Consider the following 22,815-nt stretch of genomic DNA (forward strand, 5'->3'; position numbering starts at 1 on the left):
CCGGGCCCCACACCCAATATGGCCGCCACTGAAGCCAAGGCTTCCACAGCCAGCCCACAGGAGACCGGGACCCGCAAAAACGCGGTGAGTCAACGATTATAGTGCAAGTGAGGGCGCTCAAGTTCAAAGGCACAAATACACAAAATAAACAATATACCAGATAAAAAGCGAGTTTCTTTTAAAACGCGCTGCGAAATTGCGCCTCAGTAAAACACAGCGCCTGGAAGCGCTCTCGAAGGTCTCGCGCCCGCTAGCAATTCAGCGGGACCAAGAATGGCAAGGGCGAGCCTTCAGAACTGCCTCCTTAATAAACTGGCCGTCGCCTGCGCCACTAGACCGCCTCACCCGGGCCCCACACCCAATATGGCCGCCACTGAAGCCAAGGCTCCCACAGCCAGCCCACAGGAGACCGGGACCCGCAAAAACGCGGTGAGTCAACGATTATAGTGCAAGTGAGGGCGCTCAAGTTCAAAGGCACAAATACACAAAATAAACAATATACCAGATAAAAAGCGAGTTTCTTTTAAAACGCGCTGCGAAATTGCGCCTCAGTAAAACACAGCGCCTGGAAGCGCTCTCGAAGGTCTCGCGCCCGCTAGCAATTCAGCGGGACCAAGAATGGCAAGCTCTCATTCTAACCGTATTAACTTAACTCTCCTTTCTCTCAAAGGAGTGGAGCAACATTGTGCTCCTTGCCAACCCAGTCGGGCCCTAGTTCCTGAACGGCGGGTGAGTAACAATACGGTAATATTCCCCCACAATCCACTTTTGTTTCCATTCTACTTGTCATGTGAAATTATTCTACTTGTCAAGTGAAATAATCGTAAAAGTTTGGTTGATACTCTTGCCGGAAAACAAATGCGATGACTATAATCAATCCCCGCAACCTCGAGGCGGGTACGTTTGACAATCTAAAATACGAGTACGTTACTGGCTACCAAGTGTGTTTCTCACTATCATTTTAGTCAACATGATGTATTGGGGTAATCCAACAGCGCCGTACCGCCTACAGATGTGATTGTGTCCGTTTGTTTATACACACTACAAACAAGGCAAACAAGGGGCATAGTCGCATAGACGCATCAGCTTTGTGGCATATAGTTACATGAAGGTATGAAAGAACACGTATTAAGTCCCTACCACATACGTGTACAGCCGTTTGCTTTGTGGTTTTTAAATAACCCCGCGCCGACTAGCTAACCAAAATAATTGAATTCTGTTTCTTTATGGGTTACCTGCCCATTTTTATTGCTCCGATTGTTGTTTGCATGATGTGGCTTCTCCTGTCCTTCCTCCTCCGTTTTAACTCTAACAAAGTTGGCCATGTGTCCCACACTCGTCTGCAGGAGGACACATTTGATTGACTTTACAGTACCTACGACTCATTTGAATTACAATAGAGGATGATTCAACATAGAGGGTACTTTACAATTGACCTCATGTTTATGATTCTACTGACTTGCTGTGATACCGGTATAACATGAATATGCCTCCATACTACTGGTACAGCTTACAATGAGTGCCTCTATTCAGGGGCTACGGCATTCCACTGATCCATTGTAGTTTTTTATTAAGCTTCCCCCTGCTTCCCGCCCCATGTTTTTCGATTCTCCAACCCTACAAATCCTGTTTTTGTTTTCTCAATTTCACCACAGGTGTCAACTCCGCCCAGTACAGAACTACTAGGGCCCCATAACAGGCAACTTCCCAATAGTCTTGAAGCCTGTTTCTTCATTTGTGCACTAATATTTCACATAGGTCCTGATGGAGTGGCAACCGATTCCCTAGGAACAATTAGGCACGAAACATGTCGATCCCACTTTAGAGACCCCCTGTCAGGAACATTCCATTCCCATAGGGCGTCCACTCTATATTCTTGTCCAATTATTTTTTCAATTCCACTGATGGGTTGATTTCCAAGTTATTTTGGAAAAACAAGAAGCCCAGAATATTGCTACATAAACTGAGACTTAGGACAGGGCTACAAGGTATTAAGTTGGCAAATGTTTTCCGACACTAAACTATCTGACATGATGAGGACCGCGCATGCTCTATTCAAAGACAGAACCACCTTTCAAATAGCTAAATAATGAAGAATCCTTACTGGTTCTGAATGATATGGTATCCACTATCACGAAAAACAAAATTAGAAGATATTCATTTGTTACTACCAAGGCATTAATACTAAACAATAAAATGTCTTTGCTTTCCATGAGGTCTGTGGTATAACAAAATGATTACAACTAACGTGAACCCTGTTTTGCAATAAATTCCACAACTATGCACCTCCCTCGTGGTAGTTTTTGGACCTCACAACCACACTCTCTGATTTTGAAAAATCTTAGATTTGTATACATATCTGAAAAGAAAAGTTTCAATGACGCAACTGGGCCATCTTCTAGGGCAGATGGATTTGCAGACATTAGCTACCAAAGACCACATGGTTTATAAAGTATATAAATAGACTGTCCTGTTTTCGTTGTTTATGTTTGTGGATTTCAGTGCTGTTATCCAAACCTTTTGAAATCAGTGCTTATCAGTGTTTATTCAGCTGCCCAACCCCCAAAATAGACAAAATCTATGTTTATGCAGTGTCTACAAGACATGTTGTTTTTGGCAGTGATTGTAATAAAGAAAACAATTAATATAAAGGGAATTAATGCAGGGTATTTAATGTATTCCCATTAGCAGTGTGTCCAATGGACTTATGTTAGACTCTTTTAAGCATAGAAAGTCTGTGCATTGCACTCTCTCTCACATCTCATTATCCTCTCTCACATCTCATTATCCTCCCTCACATCTCATTATCCTTTGTCAAATCTCATTACCTGCTGTAACTCTGTCTGCTTTACAGGACTTGTAGTGGATTAAAAAATTTAAGAGTGCTATATTCAAATGTTTTAATTAACATATTCATAGACACAGTTGGGGGTCACCTACTCCTTACTGAATAGTATAACATTGTAGGTGTGTTCAACCCTGCCAGCACCATAATACCATGCTGAAACCTTTAACATTTTCAATGACACCAGATTAATGTGTATCCCCGCATTCTAGGACACCTGACACATGATGCCTTAAGCATGCTCGCTGCTGCTTTTCAGGACTCTTTGCTTGACTACATTAAAGTTGTGATGCTGCTGTTGTGTGAACATTCATAGCTGCCAAGTGTCCCTGCAGCAAATGTCTCACTTTCAGTCAGTTATCACCTTTTAACAGACATCACATTGTATTCTGGGAATTGAAATGTTACTGTAACTATAGTAACTATGGCTTCAAAAGCACCAGCAGTGCAGTTGAGTACAAAGCCAGGATTACCTTAAGTTATCACACGCACAATAGTGGCATTCCTTGCAGCTATGAATGTTGTTGGTGTGTGGAAAGTCTTGTGTCATGTTTTCACCACGATCTCATGTGCGTATTGACAGTACTACTTTCACAGGTACCTGCCACTACACTCTGTATTGAATGTTTAAAGCCTGTGGTGTTTGGCAGTTGACATGCTATCAATATAGACTTGTTAGTATAGGCAGCTAATGTTTCAAAATATTTCACCCATTCTTTGTTCGTGGGTAAATGTGATAGTACATATTAGCCAAGATACTTATGCACCAGCTGTTTCACCAATCAGTGAAAGATTAAACACTACCAAAAGATCAAACATTATTTAAATACCTCCAGATTCTTTACAGTGTATCAGCTAATTAGATCGGTAAACGTCATTTAGAACGCGGGGTTTACACCGCACAACCTTTACCACGCTGCCATTACAACGCAAGTCGTTACTACGACTTGGCCTGGATGGCGCTGTTGGTTAAGGAATATTGTAATTTTATATTCCAACACCTTCCCTACTGTTACGTGGACTGGTGTTGGAATATAAAATTATAATAATCCTCAATCCGCGCCCTCCAACGCAAGTCGTTGTAACGACTTGCGTTGTAAAATCCGCGATGTAAAGTACCGCGGTCAAAATGATCGCGTTGTACTATCATACATCCATTAGATCAGACTTAAAATATGCTTTTTAAACCCTGCACCTTTAATCCAAAACTGACAGAAAAAAAGGGAGAAGAAACACTATTTTAGTGGCATCCATATACAACAAAACACAAGGAGCGTAATCTTAGACTGAACTTTCTTGCTGCTAACTTATATGACAAAGTTACATTGTGTTGATCCCTTCAGGAAGAAACAAAATGCAGGTATTTATCAGTTTAAACGTTTACGTTTTGAGGGTTGTTTTCCTGTCAGTGAGGTTTTATCGGTTATTGTAGGTTTAGACCTAAAACAGGATAGCCTATATATAAACGATGCATACTTTTAAAATCCAAACTCAATCAAAAAACGTAAATAGATGCTGGACACCTTAAGGTCTGATAACCAACAAATAACCCAAGAACGGAAGCACATAATAAACTAACCATCTATCGCTAAGGTATCATTTGTACTTGCCCAAATTAGATCATGACTGCTCACGGCTTTTCACCATGATCTAGAAAATATTATTGACAGCTACTCCCTGCATGCTCCTGCTAGCACTGCCAAGAGAAGAACATGGGCCTACAGCACTTAGCATTCAAGTCTAAAACAAGTCAACCATACATTTATAAAAGAAGTAATCTGAATCAACATAGTTCATAGTTCTTCAGGGTGCATGCTATTCAGGACTCATTTGACTTGGATTAGAGAGATGCTTTCTTTTAGTTTTATTCTTCAACATGGACTCTGAACCTTAACAACAGGAAGAATGGAGGTCACATTTATGGTTTATTGGTGGGTCTGACTATAATATAGAAGCAACAATGAACATCTAACTTTAAAGAACAGATGAACAGCAATAGATCACTTTAGAACCAACAAAATGCATATCTACAGAAGATTAAACCACAACGAACCACCTCTGGATCGCTGACAGAATACGGAGGACAAAAATATTTTGTTGACAGAATATTGTGTCAAAAATATCGAATATCAAACTTTTGAGAAGGTAATTGCAAATAAGTAAGTATAGATTTACTATTCTTAACTCCACATCTACGTACATTGATGATATTTATATATTGTCAAGGTACATATATGTGGAATTAAGTATAATAAAAGTTTGCATACCCATAGAAACTTACCTTTGTAATATTCTTGGCCTCGATATTCTTGACACAATATTGTGTCGACATGATATTTTGGACTTTAAATCTTGTCCAAACACCCCACGTCTGACACATGCCTTCTTTTGAATATCCTTCTCTTCTATTTTTCTGGTTTTGGATGTGTCCTCTTCACTTTAGGTTGATGTTCCTCAGGCAGTCTCAAATGTGCCTTTTCTTGTTTTTGGCCCTCCCCTGGAGCATGGACCAAGTACTTGTGTTATTCCACTGCTCCTGTTTTTAAAACCATTTTTTAGTTGTATTCAATCACTCTATAGAAGTGCTTGTATTTTTAGGCCAACTCCCATAGCCCCTCTTCCATGTGTTTATAGCAAAAATTGTTATTACTAACCAACATTGTTTGTGTAGCTGAGAAACCATGTCCTGTTTGATTTTGAAAGGAAGGGGCAGGATGTTACAAGGATATATTTTATCACAAGAACACACTTCTTGGGATATGGTTATAACCGAATAGTTTAATTTCAGTCAGTTTTGCACTCTTGCCAATAAGTTTTATTGCCCAATTTCTCCAATTCAAAGATTAAATACAAAGCATTTTAATTTCTGTCTTATCCCCTTTTAAGCCATTACAACAAGCATTGGGAAAGCTAATAGGTATAGCCATGGCAAGTTGGCGCTATAGTTATTTATTTATTTTTATTAGTAGCATATGCCATTAAAATAAAGAGCGTGGGCACTAGTTTTAGTTTACATTCATATCACTTGAAAATAAGGTTCTTTTGAGCATAAAGAGCAGGTAGTCATTGCATTTGAATTCCTGTAACCTGAAGTCATCATTTGAACACAAAAGAACTGCTAAAAATAATAAAGGACTTAGGGCAGTGCTTATTTTGAGTTGGTGGTTTCCGGTACTCGGCACCGGCAGGCACTTAAATATCATCACCACAATTATCACACTCTGCCACATGGTGGCACTGCTCATCTAGTTTAGAGATGAGCAGAACAATGGTTGTTCATGAATAAAATATACATAAAAAAAAATACTAATACCTGCCTCCCCAGCCATTCCTTTAGTTTTGGGGACCTGGAATAATCTGAACTGGTGCACTTGCAGGTGAGAGAGATGGTTAGTAGTTGTTTTGGTACAGTCATTGGCAGCGATGACGGGACAGTGGGTGGTTTAAGCTGCAGTGGCATCCTGGTCAGGGCCCTGGCACTTATTAGTTTACAAATTAAGTACTGACTAAGGGCCTGTTTTGAGTTTCGCGGATGGGATTTACTCCATCAGGGTCAATCAATCAATCAGGGAATTGTAAAGCGTGCTACTCACCCGTGAGGGTCTCAAGGCACAGGGGGGAGGGAGGGGGGGAGTAAGCAGCTCCATTCAGTCTAGGAGCCAGGTCTTGAGGGTCTTCCTGAAGATGTTCAGAGAGGGGGCGTGTCTGATGTCGATCGGGAGCTTGTTCCAGTACTTGGCCGCGATGTAGGAGAATGCTTTTCCTCCCGTTCTAGCTCTGCGGATGCGCAAGCTTTCTACGAGGGTGAGGTCGGTGGATCGGCGGTTTCTTTTAGGTACGTGGAAGGAGATTCTCTCGTTTCGGTATTGGGGTCCGGTGTTGTGGAGGCATTTGAAGGTGTGGGTGAGTATCTTGAATGTTACTCTCTTCTCAACAGGGAGCCAGTGGAGGTCTTGCAGGTGTTGGGTGATGTGTTCTTATCGAGGGATGCAGAGGACAAGTCTAGCTGCGGTGTTCTGTGTAGGCTGGAGTTTGCGGAGTTAAGTACTTCATTGCCCTGAGGGAGTACCTACCTGCCAAATTTAAAGATGTCTGCCTGCCCAGAGGACATCTCTTGCATTGGCAGGAACCACCATCATAGCAGTTCCTGTCAATGGTTTGTACGTTGGACAGACGGCTCCGTCAACATGACGGAGCCAGATGGCAAACTTTAATGCTTCTTTTAATTTTCAGAAAACAAAATCCCACAGCAAGATTTTGTTTTTGAAAATAAAAAAAGGAATGACCCCCTTGCCACTGGAGTTTTCTCCCATGCCTTGGGGGTAGTTTTGCAGATTTCACTGCCCCTTGGCAGTGATGGACAGTGAAAACTTGTCATGTGTCAGCCCACTTTAAATAGAGCAGGTGGACAAATGGCAAAACCTCTGACGGCCATTACTCTGTCAGGCCGTTGGAGATGTATGTCGGCAGTGCATTCCCCGTCAACAACATAGTGAAGATCAAACCCTACCCTAAATGAGGAGAACTGTTTTTCAGTTTGACGGAGAGGGTACTCTGCTGCCTCTGCTGTGGACTACCCTGAACACCAAACTCTAAATCAAGCCCTAAGTATGTAAATACTGGCTCCACCTAACTTGCCACATAAGTTAACTTGTCTTTCAGCAGATTTCCACATCAGATCATCAACAAGCATTTGTAATGCAATAGGTCTCGCGTTTCGAGAATTTGAGCTATTTCCATTGTAAATGACATAGTCTTTTATTTATGTGTTTTGAAAACCTGCAAGCTGTGCCTAAACACACACTTTGTGCTTATAGTCCTGCCTTATGAACAGCAAGGCTGGCAGTAAAAGAGACGCAGTTACTGCCAGCCTTGTTTCTCATAAGCAACGACTATAAGCACACAGTACAAATACAATAAGTCGCTTTGAAATGTGACGAAACAATTATTATATTAATTCCAGATTAGGTTGTACTCTATGTGGAGCTGATGAAGGGAAATTTATAGAAGGTCTAATATAAATTTGAGATGTGCTAGCGAGTAAAGTAATCACTGCCAATCTAGTCTGAAGGCCTTTAAGAAAGCAGTGCCTTGAACGTGTATTTAAAACCTAGGGTTTAACAAAACATGTAATAGGGGGTGTCCTCATGGGAGGTTACAAGAAGAGACAAGGCGGGACTTAGGAGGGACTACAAAGCCTAATGACCAATGAAAAGCCACCATTTACACAGGACAAAAACAAGAGCCATTTTAAAAGATGGGTGGGAAGTAAGTGGATCTTTATTCACATATCCTGAATATAGCATGTCTTGAAGAGACAGCGCAAGCACTTCTTAGGCGAGACCTAAAAATGTGGTTGGTCACAGTGCAACAGAGCCAATGGCTGAGGTGGATTGACCGATTTTCCGGTGGTGTATGAATTGTAGGGTGGAAGCAAGATGTGTTTTTCCAAAGAAATCCTTAAAAATACATTCATATGCATACTTAAAACATCCAGGGGCTTTTAATCACCAATTTTTACTGCTGGCCTGACATAATGTCATTAACATTTTGCTTTCAACTACCACTGCATGATTCAATAGGTCACCCCCAATTCAGCCATTGTTTCCCTTCTAAATAAATGGTGGCATTCTGCTGATGGAACAATGTCTTCATCCACACAGAAAATAGTTCACTTTAATGTTAGAGCTCACAAACAATATTTGCTTTTATATTATCCTATCTTGGAATTTCTTCTTCAAAATTCCTTGCACACTGCTGCTGAGCTTCTAGAGCTTTTATTATTTATTATTCTCCAAATACATTTATAAATGACCGCATGGGCATACACGTCTGCAAGCATAGTGAATGGTTTTGGTTGTGGTTTACTAAAACGAATTTCAAATTAGCTACCAATGTATGCACATGCGATGATTTGAACTGTTTTCAGTAAAATATAACAAAATACTTTCACAACCAGTGATCCATATGCATGCATATGTTTTTTGTTAAGCTTTACTAAAAAATGAAAAATCTAAGGAAACACGCATCACGACAGAAAACGCTTGGCAGCAAAAGCCAGATCAATTGGCTTTGCCAATGCTTGTTTTAAACTTGCTACCGTTCATTTTGATGCCCTTTGAACGTTCCATCGTTTGAAAAGTGCAATTCTTTCTTCCTTTAAGCTTTATTCTGTTTCTTTATCAGAACCATAAAAGCAAAAAACAGCAGTACACATCGTCATAAAAAAGTATATAAAACCATTACATATAAAAATATTTCATAGTTACCCTGTCGTATATAGCTACAAAAGTTTCCATCAATAAATAAATCAATAGCCCCCTAATTTATTACATATAAAAACAGTGCGCCATTCAAATGTAGAAACTGCTAAACAGATTTCTAAGGAATGTAGTTATTGAAGGAAAATCACAGCTGGTCTACATTGTCTAAACTTGTACTTTCGCAATAAACGTATTAGGATTCGTTTTCTTGACTTCTCAAATAATTTACAAAAAAGTAAAAAAGTGCATTATTTTTTCCAGCCACTCCATTCCTATTTAAGAAGTACTCTGGAGCACACTTCTTTTGATTTCATTATCAGCTTAAGAGATAGCTTTGGTGCTGCAAAACATATGTAGTCCCTAACAAGCAGTGGCAAAGCAAATAGAGCTATTGGCTTTGCCAATGTGTTTTAGCAATGTTGTACAGCAGCACGGCCAAAAATTAGGAAAAAAAGTGCTATGACGTGGCCAACGCGGGATAGGAGGGAGAGTGCATGAAGGCATGCGTCAGCGCGGGACGGGATGAACAACAAATAATGCAGGACAAGTGAGGGGTGGTGGAGGCAAGCTATAAAACACTGGAGGACCTTCCCAAAGAGATCAGAAGCTGAGTTGTTTTGTCATTATTTGAAGTTGTGAAGCAGGCTGTAAAAAACAGTAATGACATTTCAACACATCCTGTAACTAAAACAGTCGATTTCTGAGAGCACACTTAATTTGTCAGTGCCAGGATGCCAGTGTATTCTGCAAATTAGGATAAATGTGCACTGTGAGAGCTCTATGGTGCAGATCAGCAGATGTGCATCATAAGAGCCTACATTACAGCAAGCAGTAGTGATTACAGATTGCTAATTGCAGGATGCAGATTTACCTCATGATTACCAGTAAGGCCATATGGTGTTCCCATACAATGTGGATTAACGCAGAATATCTGTTTTAATCCTCCAGTGTCCTGCCTTTTCTTGGGGACAACTTCCTCTGGGCTTAATGTGGAGAATTAGATAATACCATTGGTTATTTTGCATTATTGTCCTCATGCACACTTGCTGAGGCTTGGGCCCATGTGACGAATGTTAGTAACTAGTGGAATCAACTTGTGCTGCCAGTGATGTTGAAGTCTGACTGTCTCCTTTAATCACTTAAACTCTAGTGTATGGATTGGTACTTTAATCATACCAATAATGTTTATTTTGTTTAATAATGTCTTGCCTCCCTTTGGCACCCCCAAACCCAAAAAAAAGTGAAATGTAATGGATATTCACACTGGGAACTTACAAAGAAGGTCTTAATGAGGTTATTCCATAGGAATATGCCACTCATTAGGAAAGATTTTTGGTTTCTTTAAAAATCTATCCAGGCTTAGGAAAATGAACTTTTTCGTAGTGGCTTCTCCGTGTATATTAACAGGGGTCTCATGGATTTTTTTCTAGTTTGGGCTCAATATTCTCTGATACTATGTAGTATATACCCTACATTTGCGCTACTTGTATTGGGCTGAAATACAGCGATGATTTCAGTGTGCCTTGTGGAGGATTTAGCTACATCAGACTGGAGAGAACTGTGGATTTCTCATTCTTTACTTTATGTGGCAAGCTCTTTGTTTGTTGTTGTGAGCACTGGTTGGGGGTATGTGAAGACATCGGCGTCAGTACCACAATGCGTTATTGCGGTTAGTTGGGCTGTACTTAGACATGCAAAGAATTCACTACAAGATGGGGGCCTTGGTAGACCCCTCATACTCATGTGTGTTGTAATCGCTGGTCCACGCGAGCTTCGTGGGATCAGCATGGGCAGATTTAGTGGTGAGTGATGGCAGTATCTACCCCTCATACTGCCATTCTGGGGCCGCTGTCGTACTGATTGAAAATTGGAGAACAGCAAGGTAAGAGTAGGTTTGGGGGGAGGATGTGGTGATTGGTTTTTTTGGACCCATTTTTTATACAGCCCATTATGTGAGTTTACTGGATTCACACAGATGGTATAGTAATGCAGTATCATATCAAGAGCTATGGTGGGTTTTTGGGCTATCACTGTATTGAAATATGTTTATCTAACATACTCCATGTTTTTGGTGTGTAAGGCCACTACATGTAACGAGAGGCTAGGTTTTCCACCCGCATGTGTTGCATTACTTAGAATGTAGAAAGAAGATTAGAGTTGGGGTCACTTCTTCGGTGTATCAAAATTAATTTCTGATTATTTTTGTGGATTTCTGATTACAGAGTTGTCTATTGAGATGTTAGCTAATACAGGGCTTGTGACTAGATGTGAAATGTTTTGGACCAGCGTCATATCAATTGATTTTTCTCAGCTGGTTGGAATCTATTGGCAAAGGATCAAGTCCTCTGAGGCAGGATTGTGGTTTCAGTGAAGGTACGACTAATTTTAATATGAGATTATCTGTTGCCGGTTGGACCAGGCATCAGGTGAACTAATGCTTAAGACAATATATTAATACCTGTCTTTAGTATTTGTCTCTTTATTCACCTTAACATTTCAATGGATAAATCTGCGGAGTTTGTTTTCCTCTGGAATGCTGTAATTTTATAAAACCATATGTAGGTTTGATAAAGGTATGAATAGAAGTTTGTAGTGTGATGTCACGACCACAGAGTGCTAAGAAGAAAAGTGTGCTCACACCCATATTATTTTGTGTTGAGGTGATTACCTTGGGTGTGAACTAGGTTGGTGGTGAGTTTTACATGGATGATATCACGGTTTAATACAGTGGTGGTTTTCTATCGATCCTTCGGATTAACTAATGCCGAGTGCACACATGAAAGGAGGTGGCAGTATATAAATTAATGTAAAGTAGTTTTTGAGCCTTATGTCTTTTTAACAATAAATAATTGTATATCCATTGCTTTCCCGCCCTCTTCAAGTTCCTCTTTGCACAATTTTAAATGATGAACATCTACAGTGTGCCCTGAAGAAGGCTATGACTGAAGAGTAGTCTCAAACCGAATCGCGTGTTGGCACAGCACTAAGACCTAGCAGATTCGATTATGATAATAATTATTTGAAGATTAATGAGAAGGACAACATCTAAGGCATTTATAGGATGATAATATGTAAATGTGATTAAATCATGATTATGTAAATTATTAAGTAAGGGAAACGATTCATAATAAATTGTTTAGAACATATTAACTCTGTGAGTGCTAGGCCCAGGGACTCTTTTTGATACTTTAGTTGGGTGGGTGTATATGGTATGAATGTAGAATGAATGAGTGTGATAGTTGATTGAGTTAACTTGGGGTCAAGTGTGCGAGGTAGGGGAGATTTGATGAGTCAATGAGTTGGATAGGATATTGATGCATTCGTGACCATTGATTAATTTATTAAGTTAACAAATATATAAATAGTTACATTTATATATGAATAAATAAAAAGTTATATGTTTGGATGTAATTTGGGTTCTGCATTGAAATGTTTGATGTATAACTTTAAAATATTGTAGACCAATGAGCATTTTTGAAATCTGATGGGGCAGGCGGGAATAGTTTTTGTTTTGATAGAGTACTGTTCCCCTGGTCCACACTGTTCATCATCAGGGACACTCTTCTTTATTTCTTAGAGGCTGAAACGAAGGCAAGTATTCATTTTTGTGAAGGTATTGAAGTAAATAAATGGGGAGGTAATTGGGGAATTAAGAAGATACATAGACATTGCTGAGCTCACAGGAGCTCCCACCCAATTTCTCTACCTCTGCGAACAGCTCCACCTCTTAATTCTTTGGAAACTCAAAGTATCTATGGGCATCATGTAGGCTGACTGATGGACTGAAAACCTTACTAAACCTTTGGAAAACCAGTCTCTCTTAACATCATGTTCTCTCATTGATAGACTGAAAAACGTACAGATCCTGATATTGCAGGCAATCTCCACTAGAGGCCTGACCGTAGCGATTGGCTACATACTCCTAAACTTTCACCCATAAAACACGATGGCCCGATTCACAGAGATAAAAGAGATGTAAGTTGCACTTACGAGTAATAAACGCCCTTTGTGAATATTAAAAGTAATAAAGTTAGACTTTCGTCTCAATTTACCTTTGTGAATCGGGCCCGATATGCTTCTTGTGATATTGAGTGACCCCATTTATTAAGACGTCTCACTCAATAATCAAAGCTTTGATCATACAGTTTTCAGTGGGGAACACCAATTTTTATCTTTAGCGATAACAATAATAAGATCAGAATAATGTCACAAGTTCCCGACTTTAATTATGGGTGTGACTACCAAAGAGATGTGTTTAATATCTCTCAAAGATGTTCAACAATCACAGACAAATTATGCCCTCTTTAAGAATCGTTTGTGATTGAGATGACAAGCTTATTTAACACTCATTGTATTTGATGGTTTGTAGGGTCCCCAACAGGGCTTCAGAATGCAGCTATCAATAGAAGCAAAGCAATACCAATAATTCTTTATGGCACTGATGGGTTTACAAGTATACAGATTCATAGGTAAGGCTCTAGGGGTCATATTATCAAGAACGGCGATAACATTATCGCCGCTTTAGTGGCAGGAAACTTCAGCTAAAGCGGCGATAAGGGGCTTGATAATATGCCCTTGAGAGTTCCCATAGAAGCCCAGGTTCTGGTGTGAAGGACATCAAACCTGGGCTTCTATGGAAATTCTCAAGGGCATATTATCAAGCCCCTTATCACCGCTTTAGCAGCAGTTTCCTGCTGCTAAAGCGGTGATAATGTTATCACCGTTCTTGATAATATGGCCCTAAGAGTCTTTGGTGCAAAGCCATTCAGCAGTGTTTGTGGACCTTGACAATGGTAATGATGAGGCAGCTGTTTATCTGGCTATTTCGCTCAAATATCAAAGCAGTGACCATACAAATTTCAGGGAGGAAAATCAATTTTTAGCTCTAATGATGCCAAAATAAAGCTCTAAATATTGTCACAAGAGCATGAACTTAGCTGCCAAGCAGATGTATTGAATGTCTCTCAGATCATTTTGACCATTTTGAGAATATTCTGCATGGTGGGGACGTGGCCTGTCTGTATGTGCATTGGTTCGAGCAAGAGTATATTTGGACCCGCGACCCCGTTGGGCAGGAAGCTGTCTGGTCACCCTGTGCCCCAACGAAAGAGTGAGCGGGCGCAGGGGCATGGAGGACAGGAGGCCCAGGACCCCAGCTGGGCCCCAGCCATGGAGGCTGCAGGGGAGACCCGACAGGCCCTCCGACCCGGGGCCCGCGGACAGCTTGACAAGCAGGGGAGGCCTGCACGGGACCGACGGACCCCTGTCCTGGGCCCTTGGTGGAGCAGCAGCCCGGGGGACTGGGCCCAGAGTCGGAGCACCTAACCTGGGGCCCAGCTGGGCCCCTGGACCAGCCGGAGCTCCCATGCTCGGAGGCGCAGGGGACGCCTCCCCGGGCCCTCGAGACGTCGTCCCAGGCACCCTGCCATGCGGCAAGACCCAGGACGGAGCCTGGGGTGGGGAGGCCGCCCTCCCCGGGCCCTCAGGGGCCCCGGCCGGTGCTCCTAAACCTTGCCAAGCAAGGAGAGGCTGCCCGGGCACAACGGAACCCCGACCCGGGCCTTTGGCAGTGCGGCAGGCCGGGGGACAGGGCCCAGGGCCCGAGCACCCGACCCGGGGCCCAGCTGGGCCCCTGGACCCAGCCAGGGCTCCCGGAGGCGCAGGTGACGCCTCCCCGGGCCCCCCGGACCCCGTCCCGGGCACCCTGCCACGCGACAGGCCCCAGGACGGAGCCCGGGGTGGGGAGGTGCTCCTGAACCCAGCCAAGCAAGGAAAGGCTGCCAGGGCACAACGGAACCCCGACCCGGGCCTTTGGCAGTGCAGCAGGCCAGGGGACGGGGCCCAGGGCCGGAGCACCCGACCCGGGGCCCAGCTGGGGCTCCCAGACCTAGAGGCGTAGGGGAAGCCTCCTCAGGCCCGCCGGACACCATACCGGGCACCCTGCCACACGGCAGGACCGAGGATGGAGCTCGGGGTAGGGAGGCCACCCTCCCCGGTGCTCCTGAGGGCTCCGGAAGGAGCTCCTGAACCCAGCCAAGCAAGGGGAGGCTCCTCGGGCACAACGGAACCCCGTCACAGGCCTTTGTCAGTGCGGCAGGCCGTGGGACAGGGCCCAGGGCCCGAGCACCTGACCCAGGGCCCGGCTGGGCCACTGAACCCAGCTGGGGCTCCCAGCCCTGAGGCGCAGGGGACACCACCCCGGGCACTCCGGACCCCGTCCCGGGCACTCTGCCACTCGGCAGGACTCAGGATGGAGCCTGGGGTGAGAAGGCCGCCCTCCCCGGGGCCCCTGGACCCAGCCCATCAGGGGGAGTCTCCCCAGGCCCGCTGGACCCCATCCAGGGCATCCAGCCACGTGGCAGGCCCAGGGACGGACCCAGGGCTGGGCCTGTAGCTGCATCCTGGCCCGTCCAGCTGCCGGCTGAGGACGGCTAGGCCGAGAGGGGTCCCAGATTACCTTGTCCCTAGTAATCTGGACGAAAGCAACTCCTCTTTCTGGGAAGCTGTGTGCACCACGAGGTTCAGGGGACCCTAGGCGCGAACGCGCCCGACCTCCTGGAGCCCTGGCTGGGATCCGGGAGGCGAATGGCACCTCATCTGGTCGCCCCATAGGAAAGCATTGGTTGCGACCAGATGGCCGAGGGGAGAGGTGCCACCAGATGGCCGGGACCAAAAGGACTCCCATCTGCCCGCCCGCCTGCCCACGAAGGGCACGACCCCGGCTGCTGGGCCTCAGGCGCAGGTGGGGCTGCCGGAGCTCTCGGGCCCGGGGGAGGACTGCCCGGGACCCATGGAGCCCGTCCCGTGCACTCGGCCATGCCGTTGGCCTGGAGGAGGGAGCCCCGGATGAGGACTACCCGGGACTCATGGAGCCCATCTCGGGCACTCTGCCATGCCGTTGGCCTGGAGGAGTGAGCCCCGGATGCCCGGAGGAGGACTGCCCGGGACCCATGGAGCCCATCCCGGGCATTCGGCCTTGCCGTTGGCCAGGGGGAGGGAGCCCCGGACGCCCAGGGGAGGAATGCCCGCGACCCATGGAGCCCGTCCTGGGCACTTTGCCATGCCGTTGGCCTGGAGGAGGGAGCCCCAGGTGCCTAGGGAGGTGTTGCCCAGGCATAGCCCATCTGGTCCCCAGGCAGTGAACTACCAGCCCAGGAGGAGTGTCCGGGCATACCCTGCCCCATGTAATCTGGAGGAAGGCTACCCCTCTTTCTTGGAACCTGCGAGCACCGAGTGACGGAGGGGACTCAGAGCGCGGAGGGGCCCGACCTCCTGGAGCCCTCGCTGGGATCGGGGAGGGGAATGGCACCTCATCGGGACTTCCAGGGAAGCCCGGCCATCTGGTCGCCCCATTGGAAAGCATTGCGTGTGACCAGATGGCCGAGGGGAAAGGTGCGACCAGATGGCCGGGATCGAAAGGACTCCCAGCTGCCCACCCTGAGCCTTCGCGGTAGGGTTCCTGCCTGCCCACGCAGGGCAGGGCTCGGGGATCCCAGCTGGGTCTCAGACACGGGGAGGACCACCGGAGCTCTCAGGCCCGGATGGCCGGGGGAGGACTGCCCGAGACCCATGGAGCCCGTCCCGGGCACTCTGCCATGCCGTTGGCTTGGAGGTCGGAGCCCCGGACACCCGGGGGAGGACTGCCCGGGACCCATGGAGCCCGTACCGGGCACTCTGCCATGCCGTTGGCCTGGGGGAGGGAGCCCCGGACGCCTTGGGAGGTGTTGCCCAGGCATAGCCCATCTGGTCCCCGGCAGAGAACCGCCAGCCCGGGAGGAGTGTCCAGGCATACCCTGCCCCTAGTAATCCGGAGGAAGGCTACCCCTCTTTCTTGGAACCCTCGCGCACAGAGTGACGGAGGGGACCCAGGGCGTGGAGGCGCCCGTCCTCCTGGAGCCCTTGCTGGGAACGGGGAGGCGAATGGCACCTCATCCGAACTTCCAGGGAAGCCCGGCCATCTGGTCGCCCCATTGGAAAGCATTGCGTGCGACCAGATGGCCGAGGGGAAAGGTGCGACCAGATGGCCGGGATAGAAAGAACTTCCAGCTGCCTACCCCGAGCCTTCGCGGTAGGGCTCCTGCCTGCCCACGCAGGGCAGGGCTCAGGGGCTCGGGGACCCCCCGGCTGGGCCGCAGGCACGGGGATTACCACCGGAGCTCTCGGGCCCGGACACGCGGGGGAAGACTGCCCGGGACCCATGGAGCCCGTCCCGGGCACTCTGCCATGCCGTTGGCCTGGAGGAGTGAGCCCCGGATGCCCGGGGGAGGACTGCCCTGGACCCATGGAGCCCGTCCCGGTTACTCAGCTATGCCGTTGGCCTGGAGGAGAGAGCCTCGGACGCCCAGGGGAGGACTGCCCGGGACCCATGGAGCCCGTCCCGGGCACTCTGCCATGCCGTTGGCCTGAAGGAGGGAGCCCCAGACGCCCGGGGGAGGACTGCCCGGGTACCATGGAGCCCGTCCCGGGCACTTTGCCATGCCGTGGCCCGGAGCCCCCCCCCCTGCCCGGGAGCCTTGCAGGTCTCCGGGGCTCTGCACCAGGGACCCTTGTCCAGGGCAGATGGACTCTTGGCAGGCCGTAGGACGGGGGCTCCCAAACCCAGGCCCCGGGCCGGTCCCTGCTTTCCAACCCAACCAGGCCGGGGAGATCAGAGAGTCTGCCCAGGCACGAGGGACCCCTGTCCCGGGCACACGGACCCTCAGGACGTGCCCTCGTTTTCCACACATTATTTTCCAAAATTCTGCGTAGTGTGCGTAGTGGCGCTACGCAAACTACGCCCAGCCCTAATCATGACACTGTGGCTAATCCAACCCCCTCCTATCAGAACCCTGCATCTTCTGCCTTGAATACCTCTTTGGCCCTCCTTAAGAGTTTAAGGACACAATTCGATGTGTTTGCTGCAGACAATGGGGCACATTTACAAGACCCTTGCGCCGTCGGTGCGTCACTGTTTGTGAGGCACCAGAGGTGCATTTTGCTACCCAATACTTAAAAGAACATGAAAAGCCAACCTGCGTGGCTTTTCCTGTCCTTGTAAATATGGCCCCCTAACACGCAGCAAATTGCGTGAAAAGAGCGTTCCATGGGTGTTGCTGTGGGTATTCACACACACCATCAATAGTACCTGACACATTCCCAGATTTACGAGAAATCATAAACCTCGGAATGCGTCAGAATGTTACCCCTCCCCAGGGGAGGCGAAACAAGGTGAAATGTTTTCATTTTTCCTCAGTTTACTCTCTTTCTATGTGTGCTGCCTTCTGCAGCACACATAGAAAAAGGATATCACCTCTCATGGTTGGTTTTGTGCTGGAAGGGACACCTTCCTGCACAAAAACAATCTCCCCGCAACGCATGCACCCCTACACCATGGTGCAAGAGTGCCTGCATTGCAGCCAATTGTGCACTAGCGCAGAGAGGAGCAGAGGGATCCGTCATATCGTTGTAGATATGACACATCCCTGCCCTTTGTAAGTGACTCAGTGTGGTGCTGCCAAATGGCTTGCGGTACTGCACAGAGTCACTTTGTCATAAATAACGCCCTACAAGTATTTAAGGCATGCACAAGTGATACAAATTTGGAAGGATACTATAGTTCACTACAGTGTATCACACAATACAGTGTATCACACAAGAAATCAAGATAGCTCCATATATGTTTTAGAATGAGTGATTCTTATCACACATAGAGGGTTTATACAGTTAGACTTGAAAAGAGTCAGGTTAAGGAGTGATTTGATCGATGGAGGGCTGCATTGGTGAAGCTGGTACATTTGCAGGTTGCAGACACCCACTGTGCATGTAAATAAAGGATATTCCTGATTCCCGGGAACTTCTTTACTCTTTTTCCGTATCATATTTCCGATGTCACAACCACAAATTACTATACCTTCCACTCACATGCATTTGTTGCTATGGCAGGTATGAACCCCGTTATTGACATGAACTAGCTCGTCTTGGGTATGATCATCACAACTGTGTATCAGATCCAGAGGTTGCAGCAATAGCTGCCTGCTGGCACAGGGCTTGAGTGGGAACGCGGCTACTCCGAGGCCATCTGGTCCGAGACATCCTGATGTAGTGGCCACAAGATAGTCAGACACAGAATGTGCTGACGGCTTATAGTTAGTCTTGTGCAGATGTTCCCTTAAGGCCAGGACAATTGTATTAGAGGATGCAGTGTGCTCAGCTGCAGTTTTTCCCTTGGTATCAAAGGTTGCGATGTCAGCACCAGTTGACTCTACAACTGTGCTCCTGTCTCTCAAGTCAGCTGCGCCAGCATGGGTTGTATGTAATGGCAGATGTAGGCTCCACTGCTGACAGAAACGTACTCCCCTTCATTTCGATATTTACAAGTGGTTGTACCCAGCAGAGTAGTGTGGGTTATCACGGCCCAGGGCAAGGCAAGTATTGCACCCCTTAACCCGTGGACTGTTAGCACTTCCTGAGTCCCTTCCACCAGTCCAGTATTGAGACTCTTACGAATGTTGTTTCTTTTGAAAATGTTGTACCGCCCATGCTACGTCACTGGTTGGACGATTAACTGCCTGCTAGCATTGGGCTGATTGTGCACATTAGGGCCGCTATTCAACCTTACTGAACATTTTTTTCTGCGCTTAGACACCACTCTGAGGTGCTTTTGAAAGTGGTTCTGTGCTCCCAGTAGCACGCTTCCGCAGTACACCTCTTCATCTAAAGTAGTAGGTTTGCTTTTGGAAGCCAAAGGTTGGCTAACTGGTGGTTTATGCTTATTGACTTGTGTAACATTAGAAGGCAGGCAAGAGGGTTGTGGCAAATGTTTAGGATCCCATAGAATGAACTCATGTAATGTTTGTAGGCCTGAGTGTGCCCCCAATAGCACTCATACAACTCGAATTGAGACTACTACCACATGGTGAAATAACGTGAATGCTTTGCATTCGTTCACACGAGATGTTGAGGCGCTGCATGTAACAAAGAAGAGAAACATTAAGACGCTTATAAAATTTGATCGACTAATACAATAAAAAACCAAGCTTTTTGAAGACCAGTGTCCATAGATGTAGGAACTTCGCATAATTTCCCAAACAAAATGCCTATTTAGGGGAAATTGTCCTTCATTTAATCCCATAAGAAAGCTAGACTTTAAAGAAGGAATTCTTCACATCGGATAGCGAGCAATATTTAGACGCAACATCTACATCGCAGGCAAACTCCATGCAAGAGCCACCCAAGAAACGAGCAAAAAAGCGCTTTGTGAATTACAGACCAGAATGGGAACTTTCACACCGCAACATCCGCAAGGTGTCAGAAGTTGTGTACAAGCCAGGTGCAACCTTGGCAATAAAGACTTTTACATTGCCCATGGAAGAGAGTGTGATATCAAAACCCATGAGGCAGGAGCAGAGCATAAGAAAAATGCCTCAGGCAGGGCGAAGATGGCCACAATTTCATCTTACCTGCAACCAAGCTTCCAGCCAGAAGTATCCAAAGTAATTGCTTGCTTTATCATAATGTGACGCAGGTTTTATGTAATTCTTGTACACTCTTCTTGCTTTGTCATACTCTAAGACTCCCACTGAATAGGTGAGCCATCTAACAATTTTCTGTTACTTTCTTTAAATGTGCAGCAGTGTTTACCAAGTCAGGTTGCCTTTCCCGTGCTTTTCTCACTCTGTTTATATTAAGAGAACATCATAATTGCTTTTGGGTTACCAGCTGACACTTTAGTTTACATTTGCAGTTCTAAGCGCCATGGTGGCCACTGTTTTCTTCACCAATGGAGATTTTTGTTTGCGTACTTATACCTTTGTGTATTCTTTTTTTACATTTTAGGTCACAGCTGCAGAGGTGACTCAGGTGTACCATACTGTGAAGCATCACATCACCTACTGCTCCCTGGATTGTGGCATTAAGCTAAGCAAAGTAATGTATCCCGACTCATCCATTGCGATGAAAGCATCCTGTGGCTGAACAAAGGCATCAAGCATCACTGTGAATGTGCTTGCACCTCTATCGTTGCAGCAAGCACAAGAAGACTTAAAAGATGGATATTTTTCCATTTGCAGTGATGCCTCAAACAAAGGAAACATTAAACTCTACCCACTTTTGTTGCAGCACTTTAATTTCACCTCCGGTGTGGCCTACACTCTACTGGATTTCTCAGAGGATGCAGCAGAGACTGCTACAGCTATTGCACAGCAGATCACAACAACATTAAATATCAATGGTTTGAAAATGGAGCAGGGCACGGCATACTATGGGGACAACGCTAGTGTCAACTATGGCTGACATGATTCTATGTTCCAGCTCTTGAAGGGAGCAAATGAAGACATTATGCCTGCAAAGGGTTCTGCCCATATAATGCATAACTGTGCTAAACATGTTGATAATGGACTTTCAACGGATGTGGAAATCTTTGTTCTAAAAATCTACAGCCATTTCTCTTCTTCCGCAAAGCGGACAGCAGAGTTGAAAGAGTTTTTCGCTTTTGTGGATCTAGAGTGGTAGCCTTTGTTTCGGCATGTCCCAACACGGTGGCTCACGTTGTTCCCAACCATTGCGCAACTGTTAAAGTGCTGGGCAGCACTAAAATCTTATTTCCTCTCCCTTGGGCCAGAAAAAACACCCAGAACAATATGGGATTTTCTAGGACATGAAAGTGGGGAGGCCACTATGTCGCAAGGTAAGGTTTACCTTTTCTTTGTGAATGACATTTTGGTAATTTTTAACACGTGTATCCTGCAGCTGGAGAAGGATGAGCTGAGCGCCCCAGAGGTACCAGGCATCTTCAGAATATTAAGGAACAACTTAAAGGACAGAGTGGAGAATCTGTTCTTTGGTTTCCAAGTACACAGCTATTTAGTGTCCCATGACTCGGAGTTGAGCGCAAGCATGAAGAGCGATTTATTTGAATTTTTGGAGAGCTTCTTTCAGTACTTAGAAAAATTGTTTAATTTTTTAGAGAGCCATTATTTGTCAGCAATAGAACCATGCTGCTTAAGAGAAACTATCACTTTCCAGCAGCTCTGCAAAGCTGCCGATGCAGTTAACTTGACCCGGCATTTGGAACTGCAACATTTATTTATTGAGTTCAGTGTAATTGTTCCGGCTATGCGAGCTGTGGCAGTCACAGACTTGCCATGTGCACAGAAATGGCTGAATGCTTTGTCATAGTTGCCTTGTGATGTCCATATCATAAAGAAAATAATATCATTTATACTTAGCTTGCCAGGCAGTAATGCACCTACTGAAAGGATTTTTTTCTCAGTTGAAGTTCATCTGGACTAACACACGAAAATAGGTGTGATGTCGGTCTTGTTAAGGCAGAATTGCAGATCCAGGCGAACATGAAACATTTGTGTGCTGACTTCTATCAATTAGCTCTTAAGAACAAAGAACTTCTGAAGTGTGCTAGTTCAGAGAAAAAATATATTTTTAAACACTAGCACCAAAACTAATATTACTGGTGTCAAATTTTGCTTGGTGTGCTGTAATACTCTTTCACCTAATATAAACTTATTTTGACTTTTACTTATGTTTGTTGTCTATTTACTTACATACTATTGCACAACCTAACTTGTAGGGTCGAAAAAACGTGCCCTTTGTCCCAAATTTTTGTCCTGAAATTTGACCCTTTGTGCTGAAATTTTGTCCCTTTGTCCTGAATTTTTATACTCCCCGTCCTGAATTCACACCCATGCCAGTTGGTCATCCTAGCTGCACCCT

General features: G+C 45.7%; 1 pseudogene; it reads left to right on the forward strand.

Moving 5' to 3' along the window:
* The first annotated feature begins 18 nt into the window (after positions 1-18).
* Positions 19-21,378, forward strand: LOC144783217 (uncharacterized; annotated as a pseudogene).
* Positions 21,379-22,815: the final 1,437 nt, after the last annotated feature.

This window comes from Lissotriton helveticus, chromosome 9 (assembly GCF_964261635.1).
Source record: "Lissotriton helveticus chromosome 9, aLisHel1.1, whole genome shotgun sequence".
Taxonomy (NCBI): domain Eukaryota; kingdom Metazoa; phylum Chordata; class Amphibia; order Caudata; family Salamandridae; genus Lissotriton; species Lissotriton helveticus.